At 42.8% G+C, this 12,580-nt stretch overlaps 1 pseudogene; it reads left to right on the plus strand.

Moving 5' to 3' along the window:
• Nucleotides 1–11,294: 11,294 nt before the first annotated feature.
• LOC145414763 (5S ribosomal RNA) lies at nucleotides 11,295–11,393 on the plus strand (annotated as a pseudogene).
• The last annotated feature ends 1,187 nt before the right edge of the window (nucleotides 11,394–12,580 follow it).

Genomic DNA, 12,580 nt, shown 5'->3' on the forward strand with positions numbered 1-12,580 from the left:
TAAGCAAAGAAGCACAGTTCTTGAGAACAACAGAAGGGATTCCATCAGGCCCATATGCCTTGTTAGTACTGAGGCCAGTGATGGCAGAAAATACATCAGCTGAAGAAATTTTAATGTCAGCCATGAGGAAGTCAGAGGGAGGAAGTGATGGAGGAACAGCACCGGAATTCGCTAACGTGGAATTGGAGGAGAAAGTCTGACAAAGAGATCTGCTTTATCAGTAAAAGAAATAGCTACAGAACCATCAGAGTAGAAAAGAGGAGGGAAGGATGATGACGTAAAGTTGTTAGAAAAGTTTTTGGCAAGGTGCCAGAAGGAGCGGGAAGAATTCGAGTTGGAGGGTGGAGAGCATTTAGTACGGCTGAAATTATTTTTAGCAGAGCGAAGAACAGACTTAGAATGATTCCGGGCAGAAACGTACAAAAGATGTGATTCAGGGGTGGGTTGGCTCCAGTACCTTTTGTAGGCCCTCTGCTTGTTGCAGACAGCATTAGAACAAATGTGATTAAACCAAGGTTTTCTTGTGTTAGACAAAGGATATGAGAAAGGAATGTATGCTTCCATGCCCGATAGAATAACCTCCGTAATGCGCAAGGCACACTCAGATGGCTCCCGGCCATGGAAGCAATAATCATTCAAGGGAAAATCAAAGAAGTACTGCCTGAGGGTCTCCCAATCTGCGGCTCCAAAATGCAACAGATGACGTTTCCCTGGAGGGTCCACAGGCCGTACCGGAGTGAGAGGACACGTTAAGGTGATAAGGTTGTGATTGGAGAAGCCCAACGGAGAGAAAAGATTAACAGTGTAAGCAGAAGGATTAGTTGTAAGGAAGAGGTAAAGTATATTGGAGCTCTCTCCAAGGCGGTCTGGGATACAGGTAGGGTGCTGTACAAGCTGCTCTAGGTCATTAAGGATAGAAAAGATGTAGGTTTGTTCACCACGTGGATCAGTGAAAGGAGAGGAGAGCCAAAGGTGGTGGTGAACATTGAAATCTCCTAAAATGGAGATTTCAGAGAAAGGAGAAATGGATAGAATGTGTTCCATCGTAGCAGTAAGATAGTAAAAGAATTTTTGGTTGTCAGTAGAATTAGGGTATAAGTAAACAGCACAGATATATTTAGTCAGAGAATGATAGGAAAGCCGAAGCCAGAGTGTAGAGAATTCAGAAGAATCGAGTTGAGGAACACAAGAGCAAGATAAGTCGTTGTGTATATATACAGTACACAACAGCCAACTTTGGCTTTGAAATGAGTATAGAGAATGTAGGAGGATAGAGAAAAGGGTTTGCTATCAGTTGCCTCAGACAGCTGAGTCTCAGTTAGAAAGAGTTGAGGTTTAGAGGAGGAGAGGTGGTGCTCAACAGAGCGAAAGTTAGAGGAATGGCCGCGAATGTTGCAGAAATGAAGAAGAAGTGAGTCAGACAGTGGTTCCAGGCAGCTCAAGTCGTCACTGGGAGAGGGGCGGAAGGTGGGGGCATTTATGCCCCTCCCCCCGTGGGGACTCTGAGGCTGTGTGTTGAGACGCCATGATTTTCTTGATTTTCGGAAAAGGAAGTGTAGTCTGTACTGTGCATGTAGTTTGGTGTAGATAGTTAGAGAAATTTGTATTGGTGAGCATACTGGCCTACTCTCTGTGTAACTGAGACACTGAAAATGTTCAGCAAAGGGGGATGGTGAGGAACTAGTCCTGAGGGCTGATGAAACGGGAGTTCCAGCACTCCCTGTCATCAGCTTTCCATCCACCTCGGGAGTACTGCCCTGCTTAACTGGTGTTACAGTCTACTCGTACTAAATGAAGAAATACGTATGCATAGTCTGAATAATGTGGCTAGAAAAGAAGAAAGTTCTGGGGAGCACAATTATAAAACATTTGGAGGAATTCCATCTGGGCTTGGAGCTTTGTTGGTTGGTATCTTGTCTAGGATGGATTATACATATCTAGTCTAAATTTTAAGTGGAGCAATTTCGGGAGAATCAAGTCTAGTACTGGGATGTTCTGGCTGACTTCCTCAAACGTAGAATTTCTGGCAAATGCACCGTGCATGTGTAATGTAAAAAGCCTCGAGGATTACAAACCTGATGCCTTAATGACTGAATTAGAATACATAAGTTAGGATATTATAGGTCTTAGCGAGATCCATAGAAAAAAAGAAAATTTAATTCAACTCCAAGACAGCAACCATTTATTTCAACAGAGTTGAAGTCAGAATGAAAGAATTGGTTGTGCAGGATTCCTAATTAACACAATCCTGCAGATAACATTGTTAAATTCAGCAGTTTGCCTGACAGAACAGGATGGACTGTAATTCATCTGTGCAAAATACTCATCCTGGAAGCATTACAAGTTTATGCACCCACCTCTTGAAGCACAAATGAAGAAACTGCGAAATTCTATGCCAACATCTCCAAGACTATGGAAAAGGAAGAGACCAGAAATACTATACTCCTAAGAGACTTCAATGCAAAAGTTGGCAAACAGGTAATGGGGAAGCATGTATGAGAAAATCTGGAATAGGAGAGAGGAATGACAGCGGTGAAGGGATGGTAAATTTTGCTGAAATGTATAACATGAGAATAATGAATTCATTCTTCAACAAAAGAACAGCAAGAAAATGGACCTGATACCAAAACAGACAAACAACACAGGACGAAACTGACTTCATCGAAGGAGAGATGAACACAACCACTAATGTCACAGTTATCAACAAAGTAAATACAGGAAGTGCCCATAGAATGGTGGGCTGCACGGCCAGATTCAATTTCAGAAGTGAAAGAAAGAAGCTGACTACAAATCAAAAGGTATGCCCCAATCAAAGTGACGAAAACAAAGCTGCCTCTCAGTTTCAAATAAAGAACAGATTTCAGACTCAAAGATATGCTGTGTGTGACACTGATGAGCTAAATGACAGACTAGCAAAAGTGTTATGGGAATCAGTGGAAGTATTAGGGAAATGCAATACAATCAAAGGCAACAGGTATTCAAAAACGACTCTCGAGTTCAGGAGAGGAAGAAAGGAGATGATATTAAAAGCAATAAAGGCAAAGAAAGATGAAACAGAGGAGCAGCATTAAATAAGCTAATCAGCAAGAAACAGAGAGAAGATAAACGAAAGAAAAATATGGATGAGATCAAAGAAACCATAAAAAAAGTGTGAAACATGTCTGAAGGAAAATGGAATTAGGAAAGCATTAAATTATATCAACGGTATTATAAATATGGTGAAGTCATAAGGTGCAGACAGAAGATGGTGAAGAGTTGAAGAATTGTACAAAGAACTGTATGCATTAATGTACCAACAACTAACGTTTCAGTTGACACATGCGAAACACCAGAGGTAACACCAGGCAAGGCAAATTTTTCTCTTTATAATATGAAAAGAGAAGGCCCCAAGGTAGAATAGTAGCAGATGCAGAAGTTCAAAACAGGCTCGCCCAGATATTTACCCAATGTATAAATGCAGACAATTACCAAAGAATGGTGTAATGGAATAGTTATTTTGTTTTACAAGAACTGCGACTCAAAGACCGTAGTAATCATCGTTCTGTTAGCTTCTTATTAATTATTTACAAATTATTCACAAAATTCCTTAGGAACTAGCTAGGTAGCAAGAAAAAGGGATAGCTGATGCAGCTAGACGCTGACAGACTGGACTCCAAGAGAATGTAAATGTAGCAGAGAGATAGTAGCGAATGAAAAGAAGATTGCAGGCAAAACGTGGCAGACACAGGTTCAGTCAAGGAATTCATGAAGAATGTTGGTGGAGGAATTTCTGCAGCAGTGGACTTGCAATGGCTGATGATGATGCTGGATGAAGTTTTGTGTATATATATATATATATATATATATATATATATACTGTATATATATACAGTAATCACTCTAATATCCGGATGCCCAATATCCAAACATCCCCACTAACCGGACATAATCGTCCCAGGATCCAATATTCCCAAAATGGTCCGAAAACCGCAAAAAAAAAAAAAAAAAATCCCGCCTGTAATTTGAACTTGCCACGCACGGCGCGGGAGAGCATTGTTGTGGGGCGTCATTCCTCCAACATCTGATAGAGCGCCGCTGCATCCTCCCCACTTTCCGCCTGTCTCTCGCCGTGAGTGCATGCTCGTCGTTATGGCTGCCCACGTGATCGCTTTTGTGGTGGTGCCTTACCTGCTGCAGGCACTCCTGCTGCTCTCGGGCCTCCTCTTAGTGTGTGTGATGATGGCCTCGCCACCTGAGAAAAGAAAGAGAGTGGTGTTGACTCTGGAGAAGAAACGGGAGATATTGGAGAAAGTAGATGCTGGGTGGTCTTCTTCCCGCATCCTCCGCGAGTTCAACCTGGCCCGATCTACTTTGTTCAATATTAAGAGATCCTGAGACAAACTCATGCAGTACACGGCTGACTTCTTGTCGAGAAGCAAACGCAACGTGGAGAGGAAGGTGATGTTTACTCCCAAGTTTGCTGAAATCGACCGCTCCACATTGATTTGGTATCGACAACAACGTGCTGCTGGTGTGATGGTACGTGGAACAGAGCTGAAGGCTGCTGCTGAGAAGTTCACCAGGCTTCACGGCGCCCTAGACTTCAAGGCATCCAAGGGTTGGCTCTTTGCGTTCAAGTTACAGCATGGCCTTAACAACCGTAAAGCTCATGGTGAAGCTTTGGACGCTAACGAGGATGGAGTTGACGAGTTTCGGCACAAGGTGAAGGGCCTGATCGACAGGGAGGACCTCACTCTCGGTCAAGTCTACAACGCAGATGAAACTGGTCTATTCTATCACTCGCTGCCAACGAACACTCTAGCCGAGGAGACGGAGAAGCATGTACCTGGCCGCAAGCTCTCCAAGGAACGGATATCTGCTTTGTGTTGTGCCAATGCTAACAGCATGCACCGGCTTAAGCCCGTTGTTGTTGGCCGTGCAAAGCAGCCTCGGTGTCTTCGTGGGGTGATGGATGTCCTTCCTGTCATCTGGTACCATTCTTTGAAGGCATGGTTTACAGCCGTGATCTTCAAAGACTGGTTCCACCGCCACTTTGTCAAGGAGGTCATCAATCACCAGACGAAGACACTGGGAATCCCGCACAACCAGGTAAAGGCCCTCCTTCTCCTCGATAAAGCACCTGCCCACCCGTGCGACAAGGACTTGGTGGCTGAGAATGGCCGGATTAGGTGCATGTTTCTGCCACCTAATACAACTGCTCTCATCCAACCAATGGACCAAGGAGTGATCGTGGCAACAAAGTGCCTATACCGAAGGAAGTTCCTGGACGAGGTGATGGTTGTTCTCGAGGACGAGGACGAGTGCAGGGAGGGACGGGACACACGAGGCCAGCGGACTTTGGAAAACCTTCGCCGCTACAACATCAAGTCTGCGCTGTACAACTGGGCTAGTGCATGGAAGGAAGTCCCTGTGAAGACTCTGGAAAATGGTTGGTCTCGTCTGCTTCTCGGAATGGATGTGGAGTACGATTTTCTAGGGTTTGACGTGGATGACTTCCATGCACGGCTACGTACGCACGGCAACGATGTTGATGTGGACGATGTTCGTGAGTAGTTGGATGACGACGAGGGCGATCCTGGGTATCAGACATTGTCTGATATCGAGATCGCGTCTTCAGTTGCAGGTGTCAGTACCGAGCTTGAAGATTCCGATGAGGAAGGCGACGATGATGCGGACTCCTCTCAGCAGGACACTACTCCAGCCATCCCCAAGCTGAGCGCACTCCGGGAACATCTAGAGTTCGTCCTAGACTACCTGGAACACCCGGACTGCGACAGGGAGATGGGACCCTTGGGACTTGTGGAGGAAGTGCGTGCTTTCAGGAAGCACATCATCAATCGTCAGAATCGTCAGTCATTGCGTCAATCAACCAGTAACAGCTTTTTCAGGCCCGTGACCCCCGCTGTGCCCAGCCCTGGCTCCACTCCGTTGCCTCCCCAAGACAGGCCCTCATGCTCCGAGCCACAGCCCAGCACATCAGCCACGATGGAGTCACCGTTCGACATGAGTTTGCAGCTGTCTTCAGAGTCGTCTGCAGTGGGTACGCCATCACCACGACCCAGCGACGCACCCCTAGGTCACCTGCCAGTGATACTCTCGGACTCTGACAGTGAATAAACAGCAAGAACTTCTCCACTAGACCACACGGGAATTTACAGTGTTGTGCAGTAAAAAAAACAGTGTGTTGTATTAAGGATTTACAGTTGTGAGAGAAAAGACTAATTTGGAACAAAATTTAACGTAAATAGACTTGTTTGTTTTTGCTTTAGAAAATTATTAGAAGAATGGGAAAAGTTAAAGTGCAGAGTGCTACACTTAGTAAGTTACAATGGAGCATTAGTTAGACAAGAGTGCTCACTGTGAAGAGAACGGACTTCTGTGTGCAATTGACTAAGTTCAGTGCAAGACTTCATGAACAGTGTACTGGAAGTGCTTCAGGAAATCCTTCTTACTGTCAGAGACCGAGAGGAGGCGGTTATTCACCGAGATGGCCATGGACTTGCTGTAAGTAGGCAGAATGTTCCATACTGTACTTTTTTCCATACTATACTTACCTCATTTCACTCTTTAATGTCCTTTATTGGTGTGAATAGGGTGTTAGGAGCTATGCATGTGCAGTAGGAAGGTGTTTTTCTGAGTTAGGCTAGGTTAGGGTCCATAAGTATCAGTCCAGAAGCCAGTCACCAGAATGTTTAATATTGTATGAACCAACTTCTAAACCCTCATTTTATGCTTTTTTTGCATTTATTTCAGTCACTTATGTGCCTTATTGGTGTGATTTGAGTCTTAAATAGGTGCTATGCATGTCCAGAGGGAGTTGTATAGGTGTTTCTCTGAGTCAGGGTCCATAAGTACAAGTCCATAAGCTGGGGCATAATATCCGGACAGGACCACTATCCGGACCTGCCTATGGCTCTATTACGTCGGATATTGGAGTGATTACTGTATATATATAGCCTATATATATATATATATATATATATATATATATATATATATATATGTGTGTGTGTGTGTGTGTGTGTGTGTATGCATATGTACTTGTATACATACTGTATACTAGCAGGGGTACCCGGCACTGCCAGACCAAAAAGGTGAACACTCTAATCCTACTTGTTCTGGTTTAATCTTTCTTTTTACTCCAGAAAGACCATGTACCTCTTCCTCTTTTGAAGAGGGATTGTAAGAGGTCCCGGAACTTTCTATTTCAGCTTTCGCAGGCTAATGCAGTGTTTGTGGGCACTAGTTTACTATTACCGGTGACCTCGAATGACCTCCGACCTGTGATCTCAAATGACCTCGGAGGTCAACCTAACATAGCCTAGGTCCGAACTGGAGGTCATATGAGTCTCCATGCCAAATATTTGGCTGCAGGGGTACCCGGCATTGTCCGGGCCAAAAAAAGACGAACACTCCACTGGTGATCTCAGATGACACAGATCTGAATATTGACGACCCCTAAAGCCATCCTTGGGTCACCCTGATTCAGAATATATATGGGTCTGGGGGTCTCTGGCCCTTGGCTTGGGCGTGACTGAAGGACAAACAAAGAAACAAACAACGCGGCTCTTAAATGAGTGTGTGTGTGTGTGTGTGTGTGTGTGTGTGTGTGTGTGTGTGTGTGTGTGTGTGTGTGCGTGCGCAGCCAAAATTGGAAAACAGATCGAGATGAAACTTGACAGAATGTTTGGAACTGAGTCCCAAATGGGGCAGTTTCAATTTCATGTGTGACTAATATTTTCTGAATGGGTGTTATGGACCCTAATAATTGTCCCCAGTGGTGTTACGATACATGCACGTGGAAAAGGCGACAGGAAATTTCCCTGGAATGTCATGCGTCTTTCAAGAGAGAGAGAGAGAGAGAGAGAGAGAGGACAGTACATCTTCATTCTGATTGAAACTGGCTCATCCGGGAGCAAATTCCAACCATCCTGCCAAGTTTCATTAAAATCCTTTTTCCGGTTTTGGATGGACTACACACACACACACACACTAGCGTGCGAGTGCGTCCCTGATTTATATATATATATATATATATATATATATATATATATATATATATATATATATATATATATATATATATATATATATATATATATATATATATATATATATATGTGACCGACTCTGGGCATAGGCTTCACAGCCTGCTCTCAAGGCCCAGTAGTCCTCCTACATACCATACACCTCTCTACATGTCACCACTTCGGCGCTAACACCCACCGTCCATATTGAATACATGCTAAGGCTGTCTCATACAGGACTGGTGTATTGGTATTAGCGGGGGTACTTTTATGACATGTCGGCGGGTCATCTGGTAGATCAGGAGAGTCTGCTTTTATGAAAATCAAATCCTTAAACTGTTCTCTGCCTCAGCCGGGTTTAGAACCTGGGTCCATCATGACTGCAGGCCGCCTCTCTACCGATTCAGCCACACACACACACACACACACACACACACACACACATATATATATATATATATATATATATATATATATATATATATATATATATGTGTGTGTGTGTGTGTGTGTGTGTGTGTGTGTGTGAAGAAGCCTGTATGGGAAAATTTGGAGTGGGAGAAAGGAACGAAAGAGGAGAAATGCTGGTAAACTATGCTGATATGTATAACATGAGAATTATGAACACATTCTTTCACAAATGAGCAGTGAGAAAGTGGAAATGGAGAAGCCCAAATGGAAAAACAAAGAATGAAAACGAATTCATTATAGCAGATAGGAGGAACACGATCATAAATGTCACAGTTATCAACACTGTAATTATCGGAAGTGACCATGGAATGGTGGGATGCACAGCAAGATTCAATTTTAAAAGTGAAAGAAGGAAGATGATTACAGATGAAATGATATGCCCAATAAATGTAAACGAAAACAAAGCAGCCTTTCAGTTGGAAATAAGGAACAGATTTCAGGCTCTAAGTAATGCTGAATGTAACATTGAGGAAATGAATGACAGACTAACAAAAGTGCTAAGAGAATCAGTGGAGGTAGTAGGAAAACTTAATACAACCAAAGCCAAGAAGTATTCAGAAAAGGCACGCGAGCTTATGAAAAAAAAAAAAAAAAGCAAAAACAAAGATGAAATAGAACGAGCGGAATTAAATAAGCTTATCAACAAAAGACAAAGAGAAGAAAAAAAGAAAGAGAAACATGGATCAGATCAAAGAAACCATCAAAAAAGGAAAAAGTCTGAAACAGGTCCGAAGTAAAATGGCACTAGGAAAGCAACAAATGACATCACTGAAAGAAAAAACCGGCGAAATAATTAAATGCAGAGATAAGATGGTGAAGAGAGGTGAAGAATTTTACAAAGAACTGAATGCATCAAAGACAGTAGTACCAATAGCTAACTTATCAGCTGACACAAGTGAAATACCTGTGGCAACACCAAGCGAAGTAAATATTTCTCTTAAAAATATGAAAAGAGGGAATGCTCCGGGAGAAGATGGCATAGTAGCAGATTTACTGTTGGATGCAGGAGTAGAAGTTCAAAACAGGATTGATCGCTTATTTACTCAATGTATAAAAAAGAAGAAAATTCCCAAAACATGGTGTAATGCAATAGTTATTTTACTTTACAAAAAAGATGACTCAAAAGATTTTAGTAACTATCGACCCATTAGCTTATTATCATTTACAAACTCTTCACAAAAGTCCTTAAGAACACAATAACTACAAATTTGGAGGAAAACCAACCTCGTGAACAGGCAGGATTCCGAAGCGGGTATTCGACTACTGATCATCTACACACAATGAATCACCGAACTGAGAAAATAACAGAATATAATAAACCACTGTGCTTAGATTTTGTTGATTACGAAAAGGCTTTCGACTCAATGAAGCACATAACAATTATAAATTCATTGCGAGAACAAGCAGTGAATGAGAACATTGTAAAACTGCTCGAAAACATTTATAAAGAGGGAACTGCTACATTTAACTTACATAAGGACTCAGAAAAAATTAAGACTGAGAAGGGCGTGCGTCAGGGAGATACATTTTCACCAAAATTATTTACAGCATGCCTAGAAAGTATTTTCAGATAGCTAGACTGGAAAAACAAAGGAGTGAACATAGATGGAGAAAAGCTAAACCATTTAAGATTTGCAGATGACATTGCCTTAGTCTCAGAAACGGCAGAGACATTGCAAGAAATGTTAAATGAAGAGAGAACCTGTATTTTTACACAGGAAAACGAAAGTTAACTTTTACCTGGTTGTGGTGTAGTGGTATGCTGCCTGGCTGTCACCTGAGAGTCCCGGGTTCGATTCTCGGCATATTGGTAATTTCTCTGATGATTATTTCCTATGTAAAAATACAGGTTTTCTCTTCATTCTAACTTGCCGTAAGTGCTTGGGATAGATTAAAAGCATCTACTTGCCCGAGTGCCAGGGGGTTAACTCACCCTCTTCAGGCCCACAGTGGGGGGCGGAGGGACGTTGGTTACAAGATTGTGACAACAAGAGTTAACTTTTACCTGGTCGTGGTGTAGTGGTATGCTGCCTGGCTCTCACCTGAGAGTCCCGGGTTCGATTCCCGGCATATTGGTAAAATGTTAAATGACCTGAACACAAAGTGCATCAAAGTAGGGCTAAAGATGAACCGGAGGAAAACTAACGTTCAATCCACAAACACCAAAGAAATCGAGGAGTAAAATTACTTGGGACAAATACTAAAATTAACGAAAGATAATGATAGCGAAATAAAAAGACGCAATACAATTGGATGGAAAGCCTTCGGTATACACAGAGACATTATGAAAAGTAGCTTGCCAGTTTGTATGAAATGAAAATATATATCGAATGTATAATTCCAGCTATGAAGTATGGTTGTGAGACCTGAAAACTGACAAAATCGATGGGAAATAAAATAATCCGTTCTCAGAGAGCAATGGAAAGGTCAATTTGGGAATATCTTTAAGAGACAGGAAAAGATCAACGTGGGTGAGAGAGCAGACTAAAGTCAAAGATATTATAGGAGTTATAAAAGAGCTGAAATGAGGTGGGCAGGCCATGTAGCAAGAATAAGGAATAACCGATGGAGGAAGAAGTTGACTAACTGGACACAGATTGTAAGCGTAGCAGGAAAAGGTCAGACAGGAGGTGGAGAGATGAGATAAAGAAATTTGCAGGGAAAACGTGGCAAAGATTGGCTCAGTCAAGGAATTCGTGGAAAAGGTTGGGGGAGGCCTTTGTTCAGCAGTGGACTTTTAATGACTGATGATGATGATATATATATATATATATATATATATATATATATATATATATATCACGTTGAGTACACCGCTTCCCGTCCGATCAGCGAAGTTAAGCAACGTTGGGTCTGGTTAGAACTTGGATGGGTGACCGCCTGGGAACACCAGATGCTGCTGGCATCCCTACGTGTCAAGTGGGGTTGGTGGAGGATTAGTGCCCCTCCCTGTAAAACAGTTAACTCTAAGCCCTTGGCCACCCCGTCTGGGATACATGGCGTCTGGCAATGAATGAATGAATATATATATATATATATATATATAGCCCGACGCCCTAATCCCGCAAAGAGTGGCCGCAGACAAAACGCCTCCAAGTCACTCTGTCACCCACCATTTGTCTACCCTCCCCCCAACTCACCCCCCCCTCCCTCATATACCTCTGAACTCCATCCCTCCACCTCATCCTCCGTCTACCCCTCCCTCTCCCTCCCTCCACCTCACCTACATACACCCTCTTAGTCTTTCATTCTCCATTCTCTCCACATGTCCAAACCACCTCAGTGTATTTCTCCTAATCTTCTCAACCACATCCACATCCACCCCACAACGTTCCTTCACTTCTTCATTCGTCAACCTGTCCCTCCACGTCACTCCACATGCTCCTCTCAAGTAACTCATTTCCACTGCTCTCACTCTTGAATTGTTCCCCTCTTGCAAGGTCCACGCCTCGCTTCCATACGTCAGGGTAGGGATCACAATACCATCATGCAGTGACTTCTTAACTGTATATATATATATATATATATATATATATATATATATATATATATATATTTATATATATATATATATGTGTGTGTTTGTGTGTGTGTGTGTTAGTGAATATCTTTTCCTCTCTTTCCACACACACACACAAACTCTCTCTCTCTCTCTCTCTCAGCTGCAACAGACGCCTCGACCCCCTTCTCCCGCGGCCCCGACCCACCTTCCACGTACCCCACCTCCTCGCCCTCTTTCACCATGCCTTCTGCTCCTAACCTCCCCCCTTCCCACACCTCTCCTACATGTTGCACGTGTTAGCAGTCTCCACACTGGACAAACAAGAGTCTGAAAGTTTATATAGTATCTGGAATGTAACTGGTAAAATAAAGTGTAAAATAGAACTGATAACAATGTAGCTATGATAATGATAATAGCAGTAATAATATCTGCGCCTGTCTCTTGACGTAGTACCGGTGTTCCGAAAGATCACTGCAGAGGCTATGACAAATACATTTCCACGTAACTTTTTACTGTACAGTCCAGTCAATATTCAAGTGTTTTATCATGTCATTTGATCCTTTGGCCTCGCCCACGGGCC

This window comes from Coenobita brevimanus, chromosome 100 (assembly GCF_032717465.1).
Source record: "Coenobita brevimanus isolate Jiangsu-jjx chromosome 100, ASM3271746v2, whole genome shotgun sequence".
Taxonomy (NCBI): Eukaryota; Metazoa; Arthropoda; class Malacostraca; order Decapoda; family Coenobitidae; genus Coenobita; species Coenobita brevimanus.